The 23,564-nt window shown below is 46.1% G+C and overlaps 1 protein-coding gene and 1 long non-coding RNA gene across 7 annotated transcripts in view; one reads left to right on the top strand and one right to left on the bottom strand.

Moving 5' to 3' along the window:
- Positions 1-23,564, bottom strand: part of LOC149325358 (uncharacterized) — a 186,691-nt gene that overhangs the window by 153,700 nt on the left and 9,427 nt on the right. The window lies entirely within an intron of this gene.
- Positions 1-23,564, top strand: part of LOC149325360 (solute carrier family 41 member 1-like) — a 152,062-nt gene that overhangs the window by 47,732 nt on the left and 80,766 nt on the right. Inside the window, exon 1 of one of the 5 annotated variants that reach the window (XM_089563784.1) lies at positions 18,818-18,967. The exons of the other annotated variants lie outside the window; for them this stretch is intronic. The gene's annotated coding sequence lies outside the window, so the exon portion shown is untranslated. Of the gene's footprint in view, positions 1-18,817; positions 18,968-23,564 lie in introns of those variants that run through there. 5 annotated transcript variants of the gene reach the window in all.

Here is a 23,564-nt window from a genome sequence, read left to right on the forward strand (position 1 = left end):
TTCGTCGCAGGGCGGATCATTATGCTTCTCGTAATCCCGACGACCCTTCAGCTCTTCCAGCTCTTCATCGGGCTACTGCACGTGCGCGGCGCTACTCAAAGCGACTTAGCAGACAACGCTGGGCTGCATGGTGTGCCCGCCTCTCCTCTACACAGGGTAATAGACATCTCTGGCGGGTATTTCACGCCATGGAACGCACTTCTCAAGTAGCTGATTATACCGAAAGCATTCGCTTGGCTCTGAATGTGGATGAAACTTCATTTGCACAACAAGCAGCCCGTCAGTTTTTCCCACATCATGACTGCCTCCCTACCCCTTCTCCCATATTATCGATTTCTGAGCCCCCTGATGAGGTTACTTCAGATTTTACCATGGCAGAATTGCTGGCCTCCATAGATCGTCTCAAAACAAGCACTGCTCCCGGGCATGACGGTGTACCTAACTCGTTGTTTCGCAACTTGGAAGGACCTGCTCTACATTCCCTCCTTGATACATTCAATGAGGTGTGGCATTCTGGAGTTATTCCTGCAGAGTGGAAACATTCTATCGTTGTCCCAATCCCCAAATCAGGTCAGCCGCCGGTTTCTCTTTCGGCCCTCCGCCCTATTTCACTTACGCCTACTATCTGCAAGCTTTATGAACACATTCTAGCAGCTCGCTTGTCGTGGTGGCTGGAATCGAATGATTGTTATCCAGAATCTCAAATTGGGTTCCGCCCTCACATTGGAACATAAGACGGTCTGGCTGTTTTGGCTGCGGACGTACTAAACCACTCTCCCCATAGTCATCTTGTTCGTACGGTGATCGCGACTGACATCACAAAGGCATATGACAACGTCCTACACTCTTCTATTCTTGGCACCCTTCAAGATCTCGGTCTCCCGCGTCGCTTTCTCCTTTCAATGCACTCATTTTTAACAAACAGAACCTTCAGTGTACGTATCCATGGGAAGCCTTTTGGTCACTTTACCTCCAACCGCGGTGTACCCTAGGGCTCCGTCTTCGCCCCCACATTATTTAATGTAACTTTTATACCTCTTGTCCGAGCCCTAGAGAAAATTCCTTCTGTGCGCGTCCTTGCGTACGCCGACGACATAACCTTGTGGTCCTGTAATCCAGATGCGTCTGTGCAACAGTCGGCGCTTCAGCAAGCGCTGGATGCCTTAACATCACGACTACCCCCTTTGGGTCTGACCCTCTCGTGTAATAAATCTTGTTTCATTCGCATTGGCAACAGAAGTGGCTTACGGAAAGCAGCACCTTTTACCTTTACGGTAGACAATTCTCCAATTCCTCAAGTTGAAAGTGTGCGTGTTCTAGGGACTGGGACATCTGGGACTGGGACTCCGTGGCTAAACGCGACCCGTAAATCGGCTCACGCTACTCTCGGTCTGATTCGACGCATAGCTATGCGCTCTGGCGGAGCGCGTTTTGATACTGCCCGTCAGCTCGTGCGCTCCATCCTTCAGCCGCGGATAGTGTACCAAGCGCAATTTCATCGCCTCACCCGCCGACAGTGGGACTCCCTTGAATCAATCAATCGGGAGGCTAGGCGCGCCATAACTTATCTTCCGCGTATCACACCCATACCCATTCTGCAAGAGTACGCTCAACTTAATACATTGAGTGAACTTATCGACCAGCGTGAGGCAAACAGAGCACGCAAGATGTCGCTTCAGCTTCATCGTTTACAGACTCTTCCTCCATGGTCATACTGTCAGCTCACAGACAATCGCCCCTCTGCTTCGACGCCGATATCAGCCGCCCATCTTCCTTCAGGGTGCATAATATACACCGATGCATCACACACGGCAGTGCAGGGAGTTACTGCAGTTTACAGTCCCTCACATCCTCATCTCAACTCCCGCGCTACATATAGCACGGATACTTGCTCCCCCCTGGCCTTGGAGCTTCAGGCGGTACACGATGCCATTGCTTCCCTTCCACTCGTACCTACTTTCGATATTGTACACATTTACACCGACTCCCTTGCAGCCCTTAAGCAGCTTAAGGCTGTCCGGCGCACATTCCAAGTTACACAATCCATTCACCAACTTTGCACAAAATACCCCTGTCCTGTGCGTATACACTGGATTCGCGGCCATGCCCAGGATCCGCATAATATTCATGTGGATGCAATGACACACCTTGACACACCCGATATCCCGCCACCTTCCCCTCTTCCCTCAGATCCGTTCCTGTCCCATGTTTCCGAGAAACAGTCTTTGCGTCAGCGAACACGCGCTCTAATTCCTCCGTGTTCGTACCCTCTCCCCCGGAGTCTCACTCGGGAGGAGGAGGTATCTGTGCGCCGGATTCGGGCAGGAGCGGCTCTGACTCCTTCTGTGCGTCATCGGTGGCGTGACAAACGTTACGAAGTGACAGACAAGTGTCCCCATTGTGGTGCTGCGCCCGACCAGTGTGATGAAAAACACTTGCTGTGGACTTGCCCGGCTACAGCTTCCGTGAGACGACGTTTACTAAGAAAGGTTGGCCTGCGATGGGACGTTGCAGACGACTATACCAAGTGGACTCTAGATAATCGCTATATCACGAACTTTTTCCGCTTTTTAAGCGAGGCTTGTTTGCACTCCTTTTTATAACTCTCTTTCCTTTTTCATTATGCCTGATGGCAAACAGCTCGAATAAAAAAAAAACACTCCAGAGGAGGCGGAGCGTATCCCAGTACTGTGGCGCCATATGCTCTGGGTCTCCCCGCTTCCCCGTAACATGGACACCGACATGCACGAAAACAGGCGACAAGCGCGGGCTCGGGCTCTTGAGAGACAACACGGCTCCCGACCCGGTGTATATTATGTAGACGTAGCAGGGCCATCGCCCACGGGATTTTACACGGCCGCTGTCGTTCACCAGGAAATGCACGTTGATGGACTCTCTTTTCGAGCCCCGAATTCAATGCGAACCGAGGAAGTATACCGATAGCGCTTGCTGCCGGCCACGCCAATTCGAGAATCATCATTACGGACTCCCGAAAAGCATGTGATCATTACTTGGCAGGGGAGATCTCCCGCTTAGCTGCTTGTATTCTAAGACGGACTGCCACTGATCCAACACCCAAAAGAATCATTTGGGCTCCTGGCCACCAGGGCTTACGAGGTAATCAGGCCGCTGACCGAGCGCTTATTCACCGCGCTCCTCATCCCAGCTCTTCTGGCTCGGAGACTAACCAGCCGCTGCTGCGATTCAGGGAAATTATAACGCATTATAGCGACATCCACCGTCTTTTCCCGGCCCCTGCAAAGGGGCTGAGTAAGACGGAGGAGCGAACTTTACGGTGCCTGCAGACAGGTACTCTACTCTGTTCTGCAATCTTAAAGCATTACGATCCAAACACGGATGGGCGATGCCCGCACTGTGGGGAGACCTGTGATATCTTCCACATGGTGTGGGCATGTACTCAAAATCCCCACCTCCCCCCTTCCCCTACCCCTTCCAGAGAGGCATGGAAGACTGCCCTCCTCAACTGCTCCTCGCTTGAGTCCCATAGGGCTCTGGTGAAACGGGCGAGAGACTGGGCATTGTCATGCGGTGTCCCGGACTAGGGACGCCGACCATGTAGCGGGGCCACTCTGTGCCTCCCAAACTCTATTTCAACAATTAAAAGTTTTCATCACCACCACGGAGTTGTCTGGCGTAGCAAACAGGAAATTATAAGGTCCCGCATCGGAGGCAACGGAAGAAGTAGATATAGGACGAATCCCCAGCTTAAATCTTTACTTATGCAGATGCGGGTACAGTCCCTCAATCTTTTGCGCGATTTGTGGAAGGTGGAAACATTGGAGCATTTCCTACTCTATTGCCGGAGGTTCGCTCATCAGAAAAGAACGTGTCTAGAAATTCCAATTTCTGGAATGGGACTCACTTTGTCGGTTCCTCTTCTTCCCTCCTTCGATGCTAGCGCCAGAGGTTTCGCATTGCATCAAGTCTGCGACTTCCTCCACAATTACATGATTGCTACCGGCAGATTCTCTTGCTAATGGTATCCAAAATTTCCGCAATGCCAATTCTCTCAGCAATTTTTTCTTGCAACCAATTGCCTAATCTTATCGCCCGTTAATTTTTTCCAATTATTTTTATTTATTTTATTTTTCTTTTAATTTAATTTATTATTCAATCTTTAATTCCTCTGAATTTTTACACAAAGCTACATCATTAGCTTCGCAATCAAATTGAAACCATTAGCTTGGCCCCAGTTTACCTTCTTTTGGCTCTCCTCACTGAACCCTGGCCTATCCCCCGTCGTGGGTATATGCCATGCCAGCAAGGCAACAACAACAATAACCACAGAGCTGCGAGGTCATATACGCTTCCCTCCCCAATCTTTATTGGAGAAATTTTACAATGCTGATAATGCCGCGGTCGATAAAGCCTTGACTCAGCTTCAAAGGCCGCCAGGAACCATTTGTAATTAAAACTTTCTTTTCGTGAAGATTTCAACACTCATAGAATAGACAATGTTCTACTTCGCCGTGGGCATTACTGCGCACAACCGCCTGAACCTGCCAGTACGCACCTGTGTTGCTGAAAATTTGGGGTTGGTGGAAATGGGTTAAATTACACTGCGGACAGCTTAGCCAAGTGTGGAAATGAAAATGCATTTCACCGTCCTAAATACTTCAGCAAAGCCTTGTAATCTTTATTTGTTCATGCTCAAGGCCGCCGGCGCAAGGCTATATCACTTTCTAACGCGAGCGAGATACGACCAGATACTACGCTGTTCGACGATACTTTGAACGCCGTAGCTCGAAAGTTCATTGTCAGCTTTAAATTGAGCACAGCCAAGAGCGGCAGGTATTATTTTCGGCGACCGCCGAGCACGCTTGTTGCATTCGCCGCAGCTGAGTCACTCAGTTTTTTTTTTTTTTGGCACCGAGTCAGCCCAATAAAGTTTCTTTTGGGAGCTCCCTTCGCTGTCTTCCTGACTGCCTGACTGCAGTCAACACTGCGTGACAATGCGATCGGGCTAAGGCTTAGAAATAGAGCAGCATGGTCTCAGAAGTAAATATAATTGGCAATATCATAGCCGAAGTTTAAAAAGAAAATGCATTTTGGGCGCCCATGAAGTACGGAGAACAAGTGTTGTTTTATGTTATGCAGTACATTCCTTGCCAAATCCGACAGGTGCTAAGCTCACATGAAACACATAAAGCAGCAATAAGGAAGTAATTACACATTGACGTCCACCCAATCGCCGCCATACGGCTACGAAGGAAAGCTATACAGCTTTCTCAGAAACTTCGCAGTTAAAGAAAAACTCGTCCTGGTCCGGGGTTCGAACCCGGGACCACCGCTACACCGGAGCAGTCGCTCTACCTATTGAGCTAACCTGGACGGCAAGCTTATGGTAGGGCGAGAGCGAATTGATCAATAACTCGAAGTTGGAACAGTGTTGGTCAAATGTTTAGGGGAATCCTCCAAGGTGGAGTAGATATTTAATAAGGGAGTAAAGTTTCTGAGAAAGCTGTATAGTTTTCCTTTGTAGCCGTATGGCTGGGCTTGGGTGGACGTCAATGAAATTACTGCCTTATTACAAATCTACTCCACCTTGGGGGATTCGCCTAAACATTTGACCGATAAAGCAGCAATGCACGTTCTCTAAAGTTCATGTTTCCGTTCCGACAAGGTACCACTCTTACTGGTGCATAGTGAACACAGAAACCATCGGTTATGACAGCGAAGGAGCAAAGCCCCAGAGAAATCACCTCGTGCAGACTTTGCTGCAAAAGAAAAGCGGTCATGCCGGCAGGGGAGTGAACTAGCGACTGCCGGGCGGGGATAGGGATGCGCCGCTTCGTGCGCCAAAGGGACTTATTAATGTGAGAGCATTTCTAGGCTATGTCGGCGGGGTTCGTGTCGCCAAAGCGTGTCACCAAAACGCGTCCGCAAAGATTGTGACGTTCTCAAAAGAGATAGCACCAAGCGAATGCTTGTGATCGATAGGGGACGATGCGAGGATGATGCGCAAAAAAAATTCATGTCAGTAGGATGAATAGTTGATCAATTAGAGCCAATAATAGAGCCAATAGGGAGTGGACAGGAACACAGCCGTGGATGGCAAAATAAGGGAAAAATAGGTAAATAAGTGAAAATAAAGTTTGAAGTAGATTGAAATGTTTTTGGTAAGTGATAATTAATCGAACAAAAAAGTTTTATTGACATAGATGAATTAGGTAATTAATTAAAAGCAAAAGGCAATGGACGGTTGAATAAGTTGGACGGGTATATTATATCTCACTGAGCGGGAACGCACAGCTGGCAGGAACTCAGCCAGGGCGCCAAATTTGAAATCCCAAAGTATATTTGAGTGAAAAGAAGGTATAATCAGAAGGGGTAAAGAGAATTAAAGAGGGGCGTCGGGCACCGAGGAGGCGTTAGTGCTTTCGCATTCCTCTAATGCGGGTAGCAGCAGTGATTTCTGTTTGACCTTTAGAATGACCCCTGACATCATACCATGCCTAGTGACGTCACAGCGTGACGTCATACCAGGAGCGAGAGACGGTCTACCAACTCGGTTCGTCGGGTAACGGCGGCCCCTTGGCACGGCGCGCCGCGCTCCTCCCACTAGAGGCGCTGCATATGCAGTATAAAACACCTGCTTTCGCAACCTACCAGGCTTAGCCAAAGCTAAGCCCCCGTCATTTTTTTTTTACTCGCTACAAATAAAAAAGCGAGTTGTGCAAGACAGTACGCTCGTTTGTCAAGTAAACAAATCGACGTATGACACTTCTCAGCATGAAATTGTCGCTGTACTGCGAGTGCGCTCAGCAAAATTCTTCTACAAAACTACATGCGTCTAGAGACATACCTGATGGAAGCCAACAACCACCGAAACCAAGGAGCATAGGTGATGTCTTTTCTTTTTCTTAATTTGTAGTTGTTCTACAACGGGGAATTAATGAAAGCAGAAGAAAAAACAACTACATGCCGCCGGTGAGATCCGTACTAACTACATCCGAATTTCGCGTCCGGTGCTCTACCAACAGAGCTGCGGCGACGGCTGTCAAATCGTCTGCTTCCGGGGGTATTTATGTGTAGTGTAACTGAACCTTCAGAGCGTTCACCAGCGCCAGCCTCGTCTATAGCGGCGGACGTGGTACGTTCTATATTACCGCTAGTGTATCGTGTAATGTGATCGAACGGTGAAAGCGTAAACTGTGCGGTAATCCTCTTATGCTGCCTATGGCATCAAGACTGCCAGATTAGAGGCCCTCGTTAAACAATTAAGAGTTCAAGTTAAAGGAAAAGAGGTGCTCGTTGTGCAATACATGACGGATGCCAACAGCCACTTAAATTCGGAGGTAATGGGTTAGGTTCCCACCGGTGAAATGTGGTTGTTTTTTCTTCTCTTTAAGTAATCTCCCATTGATAGAAAACTGCAAATTAAAAAAAGGTATTCGCTTCGCTGCACTTCTATGCTTATGCGACTAGAAGGTGCAACCATTACGGAGGTCGAGTTTGCGTCAAGTATGCGTCAGGCGCTGATGCACATTGAACAAGAAAAAAATCCCCTCAGGGCCATTGCGGCTACGCACAGCCAAGAATAGGCAGTTCATTTAGGACGAGATTACACAAATCTCAACTGTTATTCCTTTGCGGCAGCAACCGAATACTGTACGCTGTACAGTCGATGACAGAGGTGTTTGCCGACTGCTTGTTTTTCTTCGCTCCCTCTTTCGGCAGCTTATTTAGAGCCTCTTTTATTATAATGTAATAGAGTGTGCTCAGTGGATACGTATTCGGCGTGCCATAAAAATGTCCTTTGTTCAGCGACATAGCTCAAAGTTACCTGTTAAAACATGGCTCTGAACGATTCTTTTGGCTTTATGGTTGTACGGAGTTAACGGCCGAAAGCGACTCAGGCTATCGGGGACGCCGTAGTGGAGGGCTCCGGTCATTTCGACAACTTCAGATTCTTAAATGTGCACTGATATCGCACAGTAAGACGTCTTTATCATTTCGCATCCATCGAAACGCGGCCGCCACGTTTAGATGGATGAGAAACGCAATGCGCCTGTATACTGTGCGATGTCAGTGCACGTTTAATAACCTCAAAAGGTCAAAATTACCGGAGCCCTCTACTACGGCGTCTCTGGTAGTCAACGTTGCTCTTGGGCGTTAAACATCATATGCCATACCATGCCTTACCATACCATACCATTTCCTGCTCTCTGAGTTTGAGCCTACGTCTGTCATTAAACCATCTGCTGCTTGCAAGGAGGGGACACAATTTTTGCGTATACCTCGAAGTTATAGCATCTGCCAGGTGAGCTGTCTAATTGACGTGCGTCTGCGCGCATTCATTTTCCCTTGTTTGTAATTTTTAGCTGTGTATATAAGCCCGTTTCTTTTGACACAAGTTTATTAAACACCCTACAATCATTTTTTCTATGTTGTGGCAATCATGGCGAGAGAAATCACTAATAAACATACATTAAGCTTTTAAAATCTTCATGGCTTGGAGGACCTAGGTAAGCTTTCCTGAGCAATGCTGACCTAGCCGCGCACTGGAGACAATGCTTCCATTTGCGGTATGCGGAAGGTAAGTTTGGTGAGTAGGAGTCGGAACGGAGTCGATAAAGCGAGAGCATATCCGCAGTAACCTATCCGCAATACCCAAAACAAAATCCCACAAGAGGCGGCCGCACTTACGGAAACGGCCACACTTACGGAAAAATCCTCCGTAAGGCTGTGTTTCGCATAACTTGGTTCGGTGTTCTGAATAACTGAAGCCAAAGACGCAGCCAATTTTGACCAAAGCTTGTTTTCGACAAAACTGGGTTCATTGTGTTGACGTTTTTTCTCGCCTTTGACACTTGTGAGGCACTTCCGTGGCATTCGGTACTCAAGTCTGGAAGCTACTGCTAAGCACTATGTTCAATTGATTGATTGATTGATTGATTGATTGATTGATTGATTGATTGATTTATTTATTTATTTATTTATTTATTTATTTATTTATTTATTTATTTATTGATTGATTGATTGATTGATTGATTGATTGATTGATTGATTGATTGATTGATTGATTGATTGATTGATTGATTGATTGATTGATTGATTGATTGATTGATTGATTGATTGATTGATTGATTGACCGACCGACCGACCGACCGACCGACCGACCGACCGACCGACCGACCGACCTTGACTGACTGACTGACAGACTGACTGACAGACTGACTGACTGTCTTACTGACTGAATGATCAATTCATTGATTCTGTCGTTTATCAAATTATTTTGAAACGTTGTATACTGACTTCCGAACCTACCCTGACTTAGCAAATTTACCGAGACATTATTCTCAAGCACCCTTTGCCTTTCGTCCCTATCTTTGAAGCTTTCGTTAATCATTTAGCTCCTACGAAAGTTTGGTATCCTTTGTTTTAACACTTATTCATTTATTTAAAATACTCTTAAAGACCATTACGACTGAGGCTATTACATAAGGGGTGGCTACAGGCAATTGATCAAAATACCAAAAATTAAACCAAAAATACAAACAAAAAAGCACATTACTTTGCATTGGAATAAAAATGCGAGCTGGTAACAACTCATAATTCAAAGTGCAAAGGTGAAACGAAAGCAACGAAAGAAACCAGTGGACGAGCGGAACCGCAGACCGTGCAAAATTAATACGAGCTGGTGCAAATCATTGCAAACAACAGCATTCAAAGAAACAACAATAAACACCTTAAGCAGAAATACAATGCAAAAAGCACATAATGCATTTCTGTTGTGACAACATATGCAATGAAGTTAAGTGGTAGCTATAGTAGACATGAGGTTGTAAAACTTAAAGGATCAGTGGTAGTTGCGACACGTGAAGGCAGAGCGGTCCAGTCAGTAATTGAACGCAGTATGAATGAATGCGCGTAGCTGAATGTACGACATGACCAAGCTTAAGTTTATAAAGGTAATTGCGTCGGTAGAAAGGGAAGAAGGCAAAGAAAGTGCCGTTGTGAAAACCGGAGTAGTGATGCATTTTATGAAAAAGTAATAATCGTACACCTGTTTGGCGGAGACATGATCCCTGAAGACCTGCGCGTTTCTTCAACGCTCTGACGCTGGTATAACGTGAATAATCATGCCTCTCGCGTCTGTTTGAGCAATATAGAGTTAACGGAAGCAGAACCGTACACATTAGTTGAGTATATTTTCTAACTGAGAGGCTGAAAATGTTGGCCGCAGTCCTCCCATGCAGAGTCTGGCTTCTTAAAAAAATATATCCGATTTTGTACACTTTTTTCTTTCCAACCAAAATTTCTTTTTTTTCAGAAACAAGAATAATGGTATGTTCACATCAGCGGAGAATAAGCTCCCATGTTTTTGTCCTCCCTAAGCAGATCACGACGCGACATTATCTGTACTGCGCCCAACAAGGGAGTGCAGTCACTCATGAAGTTTGCCCGGATCACATCACGAAAGATGACAGATTCTAGAGAACGCCCACGATCATTCCCGTGTAGCAATATGGTCCGGGCCAACACCAATCATAATCTCGTTGACTAGCAGGCAAACGCTGTTTTCTCTTGGGACATAAGCTGCCGGTAATGCGTAACGCGACAAAACCCGGAGAAATCTCATACAGCTCCAGGTGGGGAAAAACAAAAGTTGCCTGATTTCATGTAGTATTTCCCACAATGACCGAGCCCCAAGTCGCTGGCTTGTTGACAAACCATCGTGTAGATATATGATAGCTTTGTGCCTAGTTAAGCTGTCCCGTGCCCAGATTGAATCCGCGTCGAGTGCATTTTGCATGAATGTTATGAGGAAGTTCTGTGCTTTGTAAATGGGAGGCCCCAGCTACCGTCTAACCAGCATTTCTGCTTAAGGTGCAACCTCATGCGTTCTCCCCGGTTCTTGAGCGCCGCGCTTCCTCCTAAGGACTCAAGTAGGGGCGCTGTCAAAAGCTTCTTCCATTGTAACGCTAGACAAGTGAGTTGCAAGCCTTGCGTGCAATACTATCATGCCTTGTCCAGGTGTCTATGTTCGTAAATGATCACAGTGACATTACACAAGCTCGTTTTTCTTGGTTTTCTTCTTCGAACAAGTACATGCGCATTACAGAAAAGGAAGGCATCGGGAGATGTGTAGATCCCGTCTGATCCGCCATGTTATTACAAGAAACTATGGTGCCGGGCGTCGGCCATAGGCAGCCATAGCCGCTGCGGTAGCCTCTTACCCACGGCATCATTCGAATGAGAACGGTTTTCTGGGTCTGATATCAATCTTTATGGCTGCCAGCCGGTGAAATCGAGTATAAAAACATTACTATGTTGATATTTCTAGAGTAATCCAGAGCAGTCCGGAGTCATCCGGGACAGCGTACCTTGTAGCCTTCCCTGAGGTTTGGCGCATGCATATTAACATATAATTCATTCATACATTGCATACCTCGGCTAACAATAAAATGCATCATCTATACAACCACGCCTACTCACGACATGATGTACCCATCATGATCACCATTAACCTTACTTCCTCCGCTGCAAGCCAAAGGCCTTTCCCACCATTCTCAAATTAACATCTGTCCTCTCCTGTCTGGTGTTCAGATTCCTCGGGATTTTTTTCTAAATAATAGCTGGAGGAAGATCGTACCCGAAGGCTTATAGCGGGTTTAAACTAATCAAGTATCATCTGATCTTCTATCGTATCCTGGTACGTTCACCATCTTTTGGGATCCACTCTGCTACATATTTGGCTACCGGTCCTCCTGCCCACGCCCATTTCTGGTTCATCTCAAATAGGCTATCATTAGCTTGCTTTTGTTCCCTGACCCACTCTCTCCTCTCTCAACGTTACACGCCTGTCATTTTTCTTTACAAAGCCCGCTGTGTATTCCGAATTTTTTCTCAAACCTTTCTTCCACACTGAGAAATCGAATACATTAACACGCCGTTTCCTCCATGAAAAACGCGTTACGCATCTTAGCAAAGAAGGCTAACTTACAGGCTCTGATACGCACCCTCTTGAAATAAGCTGTCACAATGAACGGTGACGCATGGAAGTCACTAGCCACACACTCTGACAATCCCCTCCCCAAGAAATAGCGCCCTCTACTGCGGTGGCCGAGACGCTAGCCAACACATTACCACACACGCCGGCGATGACATCATAGTTCGCTGTAATAACGAAGGCGCCTGCCGCCACTGTTCAGACAACGTACTCTCTCCAATTATACACGCGATCGTCCAACATAACTAACTCCTCATTGCAGTCTAAAAGTAGCAATTCGCTAGATCATACCCAGAAATTCTGGTCAAGAGCATTTTTCAACGAGGAATATTTATGAGCGCATATTTTGTACCCTCTAAAATGTCACTACAACAGTCAATATATCCGCAGATCTTCCCTCAGCAGGCTTTCATTTTTTTGGCTATCAATGTTTTTGTGCAGTCAGAAACGCACTCCATCGGTTTTTACGGCCCTCTTAACTCCTTGATGCGAGTGGTGTAGAAACTTTAAAACAAAGATTTTGCTACACATTGGAAGAGCGGGCCATTACCTTTAATATTTAAATAACAGTACACTTCAATATTCCACAGTTCTCATAAATAAAACTGATGTTCGAAAAAGCTGGACTTGACAAGGTCATCAGCATACGCGAGCAAACTCAAGAGCGCGCACGAACTCTTCCGCCCTCAAGTGAATCGGGAACCTTCAGTTCTCATGCTGGAATCGTACGATGCGCGTAAGCGTCGCAAGGTACCACGCAAAAAATGAAATAATGGACGGTTGTCCTCTCAGAGATCTCCAAACATTTTGAAAACAGTTTGGTCTTGCACCTCCCACGCTGAGCACCCTTTATTAATCCCAAATCCGTTTTGTTTTCTCCAACCCTTTCTTCTGAACTTCACGCGAGAAGAGGATGGCAAATTACACGCATCATCACCATGATTCAACCTCTAATGACACCCCAGTACGCACAAAACAAAGTAAATCGAAACTATTTGGAAGTATACTTTTATAGGTACAGATATGCCTTATGCCAGAATTGGCGGACATGACAAACTGGAGAATCCTTAACTAGCAAGCTGGTTAACTAATTTCTAATAATTCAATATTTAACAATTACAGTCAGGCGCCTTTTTGCAACAGACATTTCTTTCTGGCCGTTTGTAATAGCCGTTGGACTATTTAGAATTTCGATAACGCGATTACCTTCGGAGCTGTCTCTCAACAAATTCTGGCCACCGTGTGCTATTCTGTAGCACGAAAACCAACACCCACCGCTACATGGCCCTCTGTGGCGCATGTGAAGTTTTCAACTCGCAATAGCCGCTCATCACTCCCTTCCCCTGCCCTCTCGTGGTTGAAGTTATTGCGAAACTATTCTGTGACGCAAACCTTCCTACCTTCCTTTACGGCGTGGTTGAGCTTTGTGAGACAGTTACTGTGCTTTGATTTCCTCAAAAAAAAAAATACGCAGATACGCTTAAGCTGCTCACGTGTGGGAATGCTCACGCATTAAAAATTAAGACCTCAGTCTTCCTACGTTGTAGAATGACTGCGAGTCATGACTAATGCGACGAAGCATGGCATGCATGCTCAGTACAAACTGCCTACACCTAACATTACGTTCCTGTAAAGTGCTTAGTCATGCGCGTTGCAGAAATAAAATACTGTGTCATGCGTCATGAAAATGAATACGCTACTTGTAAAGTGCTGAGTCCTACTACATTGCAGCAGTGAAGTGCTAATTATGAGGAATGAGTCATGATTATTACTGCGCGTCATGACTACACATAGTTTGTACAAACTCTATACACCTTACATTGTGTTAGATGTAAAGTGCTGAGTCATGACACTTTGAAAAATGACTATCTCTCATGAGTGACGACTATGACTACGAGTCACGACTTTCATAGCGCATTCTGAGTTGCGTTTCATCATTCATGGTCGTCCATGTTCGCTTACATGTGTTGGCGACATCGTACATCGGCATACTGCATGATCCGTATTTCGTGCCGTAGACGGCGGCGGACAGCTTTGTGCAAATGGGAGATATAATGCTTTTTCATTAAAAACAAACCGTGCCATGTGACCTCTTTCCCAATTGGTGCTGGAGCAGTGAATAGAAGCGAGAAGAGGAGAACACTGAAGCACGGCGGAAAAGAGATGCTGGCATAGCACGTGCGCCACGGAGCAACGTGTAGTAGCGGGCATTGCTTTGCACGCGCCAAATACGCACGCTAATCGGAAAGGGCGCTCGAAGGCTACCCTCCGCTCTAGTGGTCACCTCCGCTGAAACTGACTGTATATAGAACAGCTTCCCAGCTACGATTCATGTCCTCGTATACGGGAGTTATTTATTGAGAGCTGCGCAAAATATACAAGCGTCTATTCGGCGTATACACATCTAATGAGAAGGTGTGCAAAAAAGACCACTAGCATCCGTCATTTTCCCCAAAAACAATACTTGATTCCTACCTCTAGGGTGAGCTTGCTCGCACCGCGAACGAAGCAAACTTTGAATACACTTTCCTGGCTTTGTAATCCAGCCCGTACGTGATATGCTGGCTGAGACGACTTGTAGAAACATGGCTAGAGGTGTCCTTCTCTCCATTACCCTTCATTACCAGCGGGCTTTAACCACGAGACGCTCTTGCAGAACATCGTGGTTCACCCATATGTATCGTCTTTCTTTCTGGATTTGAGAACAATCATGCCCGTTTTGCACTCATGCTGCTAGGATTTGATTTTTTCGCAGAGGCCTTTTTTGTCCCTGCTTTTCTTTTGTGACGAAGGTCAAAACATCGCAGTAGACACACGTTCTCGGTGCGCTAAATTCAATGGCGGCTGTATAGCTAGGTCAATGCCACCTCGACTGGACCAGGCTACCTCTGTACTTCCCCTTCAACTTGGATAAAAATTAACATGGCATTCGGCAAAGCCAGCCAACGCATTGCCACTCTGGGATGAGTTGCTGCAAGCCATCGGCATTTTAACGACTCTTGCGAAGGGAGCGTTCAGAAGCAAATGGCAGTCGGCCAAAAATAGACGGCGACTAGCGGCGGCTTTCGTTCTTTCTTTTGTCCTTCGTCCCAACTTTTCACCGCGCCATTAAAATTCTTGGGTGTTCGAACACAGCGGTTCTTCGCAATGAAGTAGCAACTAGGCAGTATCTTTGCACTGTTATCTTTTTGATAGCCATATCGCAAAAAGTCGATGCACATGGAGGCTCTCCTGCCTTACACACACACCAAGTCCTTATGTTTTAGCCATTCTTTTCAGAGTGCTTTCCATTTTATTGTCACATCAACAGGCTAGTCAGATGGTAGCCTTATCGGCTTAAACTTCCCGCCTTTCCTTCTTCAGTCTGTATCTCTCTCTCTGCGATCAGCATTCATTGAAGAAAGGAAATCCGTTTCTTTGAGTTTTGCTGTGTCTGCGAGATAACCTATGAGAATGATAGCCTGCGGCAGTGCGAGGAGAGACAATTTCATTTTTATGCAGCGCTAATGCTGGGATACTAACATAGCTTTTACATCGCTTCGACTTGAATAACAAATTAGCTAAATCCGAAGTCATCTTGGAACCTAGTGAAAGCTTTGTTACACCTAGCATTTGTAGCATAAAAAGCTAGGCATCTTTCTTCTTTTTTCGAATTTGTTACTGGCCTAAGCTATATTGTTGTTCAGTGCTGTTGGAATGCGCTATTTCAGTGCTATAAGGTATATATTGCGTAGCAGTACATAAATATGTTCCACTTTAACAATTTCGTATTTGATTTCTTTTATTCTTTAATGAGTGAATGTTAGTCTCTGTACGTACGGCAGCTTTTATAGGGCATTGCGCGCCATGTTGTTCTACCTTGCTCAAAGATTTCTAGATGAAATCAGAATAAGGCCGTCCTTGTCAGAGCCCAACGACGGCAACGGCTTGAGTTTGAACAGAGGTATTTTCACTGTCTTCAGCCGAACACGTCCACAGCACAACTAAGGCCTCCCCTATATCCCTCTCATAGACAAACGCAGCTATCCTGTGGCAGTACATTTTTTTTTCGTCTGCCAACCTGACAACCTTTCGTTTCAGGCTGCGTCCTCATTCCACTAATATTCCTTTTCTTTTTTTTTGCCGTAAGACATAATCTGCAGTCTGTTCTCCTCCTTCCATAAGTTTATATCCACTAGGATATTACCAAGCATACTGAAACCAGCTACAAAAGGGCAACGCTGTCCTGTGTATTTCCTTTCCTTGTGCTCGTGAATTTGTTCCTGATTTCATTATATGTTTTGATCCACATCAACTAGCCGGCGTGGTTGCCGTATTTCACGGTGTCGTCAAAACGAATTTGTTCTCTAGTGCTCGCTGCTTTCTTTCTGCACTGTAAAGTTCCACTTATGTGTAGCTCGCTGCTCTGTTCTCAATTCGATGTCAAGCCTCTTCGTTAGCCTCCATTTTTCGGTTGCTCAGGTCAGTACCATCGGGATGCGATTGTTGCGCACTCTCCGTTTGGGGGACAAAGCGAAGCTGTTGCTCATAACTCGAGAACCCCTGCCAACGAGCCAAATCTATTCTTACTCTGCTGGCAGTTTGTTTGCCGTGATCTAGATCGGCGGCCACAACACTGGGAAGATGCGCTCCCGCACTTATAGCAATACTTCACTGCCTGTCATCAACTGCTCTCCCTTTCCCAGATTGTGGATCGTAGCTTAAGGTTTGTTCACATTAGTTTTAGGTCCACCCTTCTTATCTGCGGGTCCTCGTCTCTAGTCACGCGTGACAGTTCTTCGCATTGAGCAGGGCAGTGCAATCAGCAAATCGGAGGTTATTGATGTGGGCTCTGTTATAGTTTTGCTCCGCTCTTTCCAATGCAAAACCTTTGAATGACTTGTGTACCAAGCAGCCAATAGCTGCGGAGACGTTTCTTTCAAATCCCTTTTCTGAACGCTGCGCAATCTCTTCTAGCGTAGAGAAGTACGCTCGCTGTTCAGTCAATGATTATTTTTCTTTTACACAACTCTCTTTCACAACCAGGTTACGCAATGCCTGAGTTATTGCTGCTACTTGAACTCAATGACAGCTCTTTCCTAACCGATGAAGGATACAGTTTACGGTAATTCATTATATTCTGCACAATTCTCGATGACCCGACTGATGGTCAAATTTTCTCGATTATTTTCATCATATATCCAACAGTGTTATAGGGAGGTCAGCGCCAATATTTTCAACTATTTCAAATACGCTGCAAAGTATTAATTCCTACCGCGAGCAACTTTCTGCTGGGCTCAATCACTCACAGCCGCTCGCTACTAACTATCAGCAACGGTTACGTTGACGGTGAGCTGGCTCTCCTTTTCTTGCGCGCATAACGTCCTCTTTGTGCTTTCAGTCAAGCACTTTCATAAACAAGTTCTGCCTTATTTATTTGGATAGCTGGAGCGCATCCATTTCAATTATCCGATAACACGAGTCTCAGAGAGGTTACCTTTGCCATCAAACCTGTATAATGCATTGCGTTCACTCTCGCCTGCAAAAATTGAAGTAATTTGTGTTTCGCCCATGTCCTCATTCGATTCAGTGTTCCACCTCTGTGCCCAAGGTGCACCGTCGGAACGATGTTCAGATTTTATGCGCGAATGCCATGTTACAACTTCTTTGCGTCCAGTCATCCACTTTCTTCAAAGAGTGGAAAACTGAGCTAGTTGGTTCATATTTCTTGGTGGGAACAGCCGAAATAACAAAACGCAGACACAGAAAGGAACACATAGAACGTAGACGAAGCTGACTGTCAACTAAAATTTTATTGGAAAACCCGCGCTTTTTGTTTCCTTGTCAAAAAGATCTTGCTTTTATCTCCCGTGGGGTTCGTTCAAGAAGGAAATTTCTTTTCTTGATAGAGAGATTGATGGTGTACTAACGCACCGCTGTCCTGTTTCCCGTATCGCCAATGCCTCAATGCCTTTCTGTGTCTGCGTTTTGTTATTTCGGCTGTTCCCACCAAGAAACACTTTCTTCAGGCACGAAATAGTTCGTGCGTCCATCGTTTTGTCAGGCGCTTACCGTACTCCCTCGGCCACTTCCTTTCTTTGTTGCCCGTAAAGCTGCTACTCATATAACTACTACCGCTACTGTTACTGCCACCACTACCACCACAACGACCCCTCACGCAATATTAATAACAATAGTAATATTCACTTTTATTTTCCACGCACACCATGGAGGAGGTTCAGGGAAAAAATGTGAACAAGCAATTTTAATTGTCTCCCCGCTCCCCCCAATGAAAATGCACATTAACATTTAACACTAAAAAAATGGCAAAGAGCTCAGTGTGCAGCAAAAAAAAAGAAGAAAAAATTGCATTTTTATTACGCAGACACCAATCCGTGAACCTATTCCTGGAGAGCTTGTACGGGGCATATAATGCAGTTTCTAATATATCCGCTTCGGCCAGACATATCAGGAGAGGTACAATGCATTACACGCTTAATAAAATATAACAATGATCAGTGAAAGAATCCGACGTCAGATTAAATTTTTTTTTCACCTCCGTATCCGCCGGCATTGCTCTGACCGTTTAGTTCAGCGAACGTTCCACTGGGGCTTCCCCACACCCAGTTCCGGCCGAAGGAGCACGGTTAGCGCGGCGACGTGAAATGAGGTCCTCCCGGAGAGAGCGAAGGACGCGGCTCAAAAAGAGAGGAAAAAAAGAGAGGACGTGCGAGGCGGCCTTTCGCCGAGCTGTGCGTCGAAAGATTTTCGCTTCGCTGCTGTTTCTGCGGTTACCACGGCGAAGCGTAAGACGAGGAAGCGATCTCTCACTCTCCACTCGGTAATCATCGCCACGGCGGTTATGCCGCGCGATTTGGTTTGTGCTCTCGTCGTCCCCGTGTCAACTACTGGTTTTGGGTGCGCCGTCTTCCCACGGCGCTTGTTCCGGAGCCTTGTGGCCGACTAACCTTGCCCGCAGCTGGAGGCATCCTTTGCGAACGCAACAAACGGGTGCGTATGCACTGCCCGTGTTTTATCTGCGCTCTCGAATCCATGCTTTTCACCAGCTGTATTCTTGTATTACTGATACGCTTGATTTTATACAGAGGAATTCGCTGCGCTGATCTTAAGAGTTTCACTGCCGCTGTTACATCGATGAATTACACCGGCTGTACTAACGCAGTACGGTTTTCTTGGGATGGCGTTGCGCACGTGAAAACAACTTACAGAGGAAAGAGCAGAAGACAGATAGAGCGCGCTATCTGTCATCTTCTGCTCTTTCCTGTGTATGCTGTTTAAAAACAGCATCCCAAGAAAGCTATGCACCAACTCGCCCAGCAAGGAGTTCTTCTACATTAATGCAATACTGATACGCTTGTTTTTAGGAGCAGCTGGTCTTGTATATAATGTGAGAGCGTAACCATCTGTGTGATTTTTTTCTTGTTTTAGCGGCTCTGTTTTAAGACACCGCACGTACCGACTGCCAGTCTTAACTGATCATTGTTAGCGTTGTTGTGTGCTGAGAAATTAAGTCTAATTTTTGGACTTGTGTGGACATGCATGGCGCTTTGTTTCAGGGCCACTAATCCGCCTGTAGAACACGCACAGTCTTCCAGGACAAGGGCAGAGTACAGCCCCATTTCGCGTTTCCGAAACGTATGTGCGACTCGGTGTGTCCTTATACCGATGCCTTCTACCCGTGTCTCACAGCGCTTGCGTATGCCATCAGGGACGAAAGGCATGTCAATGACGGAATGCCTCTGGCTTTGTATGTCGGCGTCGCATTCAGAGTGTGTTGGCCTTAGTGGCTTCGTGTGGATATTTGCATAAAATTAGCATTCACATTATCCGCAAAGGCTTCCAGTAATGGGTGAAACGCGGGTAAAATCCTGACATTCCTGCTTCTGGTATTTACTACCGGTGCTCCAAGGAAGAAAAAAGAATTTCTTTTCAGCGCCTAGTCCAGAGCTCTCGCCCTGTTTCCGTCACTCCTTTTCTGCCGCCATTGCTGCGGTCATCCGCCAGTGCACAAAAGATGTCGGAGTGCTCCCACTTACGAGTAGTAATGTCCAACGCCTTGCAACGTCGTCTTGAAACCTTGCTTGCAGCCCATCTCTCAATAGAGGTGGCTGGCCCCAGCAGTGAAACAAACTTGGAACCTTGGGCAGTAATACGTTTCAGGGTTGCTTTGTCGGTTGACGCGAGCCAGCTCTCTGAGAGCTAGAGTGGAAGTTTCCCATACCGTAGCCTCGAGCTGGATTCTATCCAGCGCCAGCGCAAAGCCGAGCAACTTCGTTTCCCGAGGCCTCAGACAACTCGCCAGCCGCCGCAGGTTTTTCTATTTTTTTTTTCGTCCGTTGTATGGAAAACTACCCCCTCTCTGGACCGGCCAAAGTCTCGCAAAACCGGGTCGCGTTATGCAATTCCGATGTACCCTCTCCCTCCGCCGCGAGCAAGCGCATCAAAATTCTGGGGGACACACAGACGCTTCAAGAAATTATAACTAGTCAGGAGGTTGTTCTGCGCCGAATATTCTCCCCGCCACAAAAGCACACTGTTGTCGGAACGAAAGCTTCATCTAACGTGGCGTCTCGTCGCATCGGTCTGTCGTACGCCTTTTCCGCACATTGAAAAATCTCCAGAACACTAAAATATCTCACGGCATTATAAAGGATACTGAAAATCGAAACTTTTACATGTTTAAAAATAAACTGTCAACAGTGCACGAAAACAGGTTGCTTTAGTTTATGGGGTTTAACTCCGCTACCCTTAAGGACCAACGGTTATCCTGCCTTCGCATTACATGCCCTGCCCAAGCCCATTTCTTCCTCTTGATTTCAACTAAGATGTCATTAACACGAGTTTGTTTCCTTACCCACTCCGCCCTCTTCCGATCTCTTAACGTTACACCTATCATTTTCCTTTCCATAGCTCGCTGCGTTGTTCTTAACTTAAGCTGAACCCTCTTTGTTAGCCTCCACGTTTCTGCCCCATAGGTGAGTACCGGTAGGATACAGCTGTTGTATACTTTTCTCTTCAGGGATATTGGTAAGCTACCATTCATGATCTGAGAGAACCTGCGATATGCGCTCCACCCCATTCTTATTCTTCTAGTTATTTCCCTCTCATGTTCCGGATCTGCGGTCACTACCTGCCCTAAGTAGACATATTCTCTTACTACTTCCAGCACCTCGCTACCAATTGCGAACTGCTGTTCCCTTGCTAGGCTGTTGAACATTACTTTGGTTTTCTGCATGTTAATTCTTAGCCCCACCGTTCTGCTCTGTCTGTCTAACTGATTGATCATGCTTTGCAGTTCTTGTCCTGAGTGGCTTAGCAAGGCAATGTGATCAGCGAATCGCAAATTACTCAGATATTCTCCATTAACTCTTATCCCCAACTGTTCCCATTCCAGCCCCCGGAATACCTCCTGTAAGCAGGCAGTGAAGTGCATTGGCGAGATCGTGTCTCCCTGCCTGACACCTTTCCGTATTCGAATTTTATTGCTGACTTTATGGAGAACTATAGTAGCTTTGCAGTCGTTATAAATATCTTCCAATATTTTCAGATAACACTCTTCCACACCCTGATTCCGCAATGCCTGCATGACAGCTGAGGTTTCTACCGAGTCAAATGCTTTTTCGTAATCAATGAAGGCTATATATAGGGGTTGGTTATATTCTGCGCATTTCTCTATCACCTGATTGATAGTGTGAATGTGGTTTATTGTCGAGTATCCTTTACGAAAGCCTGCCTGATCATTTGGTTGACTGAAGTCGAAGGTTGTCCTGACTCTATTAGCGATTACCTTAGTAAATACATTGTAGGCAACGGACAATAAGCTGATCGGTCTGTAATTCTTGAAGTCCTTGACGTCTCCTTTCATATGAATTAAGATAATATTAGCGTTCTTCCAAGCTTGTGGTACTCTCGAGGTCACAAGGCATTGCGTATACAGGGTGGCTAGTTTTTGTAGCACAATCTCGCCTCCGTCCTTCTACAAATCTGCTGTTACCTGATCCTCACCAGCTGCTTTCCCTCTTTGCATTGCTCCTAAGGCTTTCTTTACTTCCTCCCTCGTTACTGTCGGGATGTCCCATTGCTGTGCTCGACTGCCTCCCTCAGTAACTTGGTGATTACATTCGCTACTGTATAGATTTGTGTAGAACTCTTCGGCTAATTCAACTATCTTTTCCATATTGCTGATGACATTGCTCTGTTTGTCTTTTAGCGCATACATCTGGTTTTTACCTATGCCCAGTTTTCTCCTCACTGATTTTAGGCTACCTCCGTTCCTTAGAGCATGCTCGATTTTCTCCATGTTAGACTTTCTTATGTCGGTTAATTTGCGCTTATTTATTAAATTCGATAGCTCTGCTCGTTCTATCCTGTCTGTGGAGTTAGACGTCCTCATGCTTTGGCGTTTCTTAATCAGATCTTTAGTCTCCTGAGATCGCTTGCTGGTATCCTGTCGAACAATCCTACCACCTACTTCTGCGGCGCACTCTGTAACGATAGCTGTAAGATTATCATTCATTGTTCCAACACTACGGTAAGAAAAAGCAAACGTAGCAGGGGACGGCAGAAAGTTAGGTGGGCGGATGAGATTAAGAAGTTTGAGGGGATACAGTGGCGGCAACTGACAAAGGACAGGGTTAATTGGAGACACATGGGAGAGGCCTTTGCCCTGCAGTGGGTGTAGTCAGGCTGATGATGATGATTATGATGCGGTTTAACGTCCCAAAGCGACTAAGGCTATGAGAGACGCCGTAGTGGAGGGCGATAACAGTATTTCCACACAGATTACGTGACTAGGTGAGCACCAAGTAGAGGACGGTTGGGATGGATGAAAAATATGAGCGTCCCTTTTGAAACGAGGTGGTGACAGTTCCTACTGTGTACGTTTTTTTTTTCCTTTATATTTATTTAACAGATGTTGGCGCAGGGCGGTTCTCCCCACTTTTTAAAGTGGGATAAGAACTTCTTTATTGAAGTCTAGCACTAATCCCATTCCTGAGGTGACACCATCTTTGTGATCTCTGTAGAGCCTTAAATAACCTGCATAAGCTAAAAATAATGAGCCGAGGTGTTGTTGCGTTGTGTCTGTTCCTATAGCGGATTCAACGGGTAGCGAAGAACCAAGTCAGAAGTCCGGCTGCAGGCACCCGGGCATCGTGGTTGCCGCCGATGCAGATACAGGTCTAGGAATAGAGAAACTTAACATAGTTTTATTTGCATCGTGATCAAGCAGATTTCGGTCGTAAAAGAATAAGCACTGAGGCTCTTTTTAAAGGGGTCTCTTGTCCTTGGGTCCCTGGTTGGGAAATTTAGCTAAATTAAAAGCGTACAATCATTGTCGGTTGGGTCACGTGTCCAGTCATCGGGAACCGCCCACGGACGGCTCCTACACACTCTCGCCATGTCCGGCAAAATGCGATCCAGGCTGTTCTTGCAGCAATGATGACGACCTCGGAAGGAGATCCAAGTGGTGGTGAATGTCGGACACCTGCACAGCACAGCTCTCAGTAGGAACGGAATGCCGAAGCTTCACTCGCGCATAGGGTTCCGCGCAGGGCAAGGCGAGAAGTCTCTCCAGAACCGCGAGTAT

Source organism: Amblyomma mixtum, chromosome 10 (assembly GCF_055824585.1).
Source record: "Amblyomma mixtum isolate Tamu chromosome 10, ASM5582458v1, whole genome shotgun sequence".
NCBI lineage: Eukaryota > Metazoa > Arthropoda > Arachnida > Ixodida > Ixodidae > Amblyomma > Amblyomma mixtum.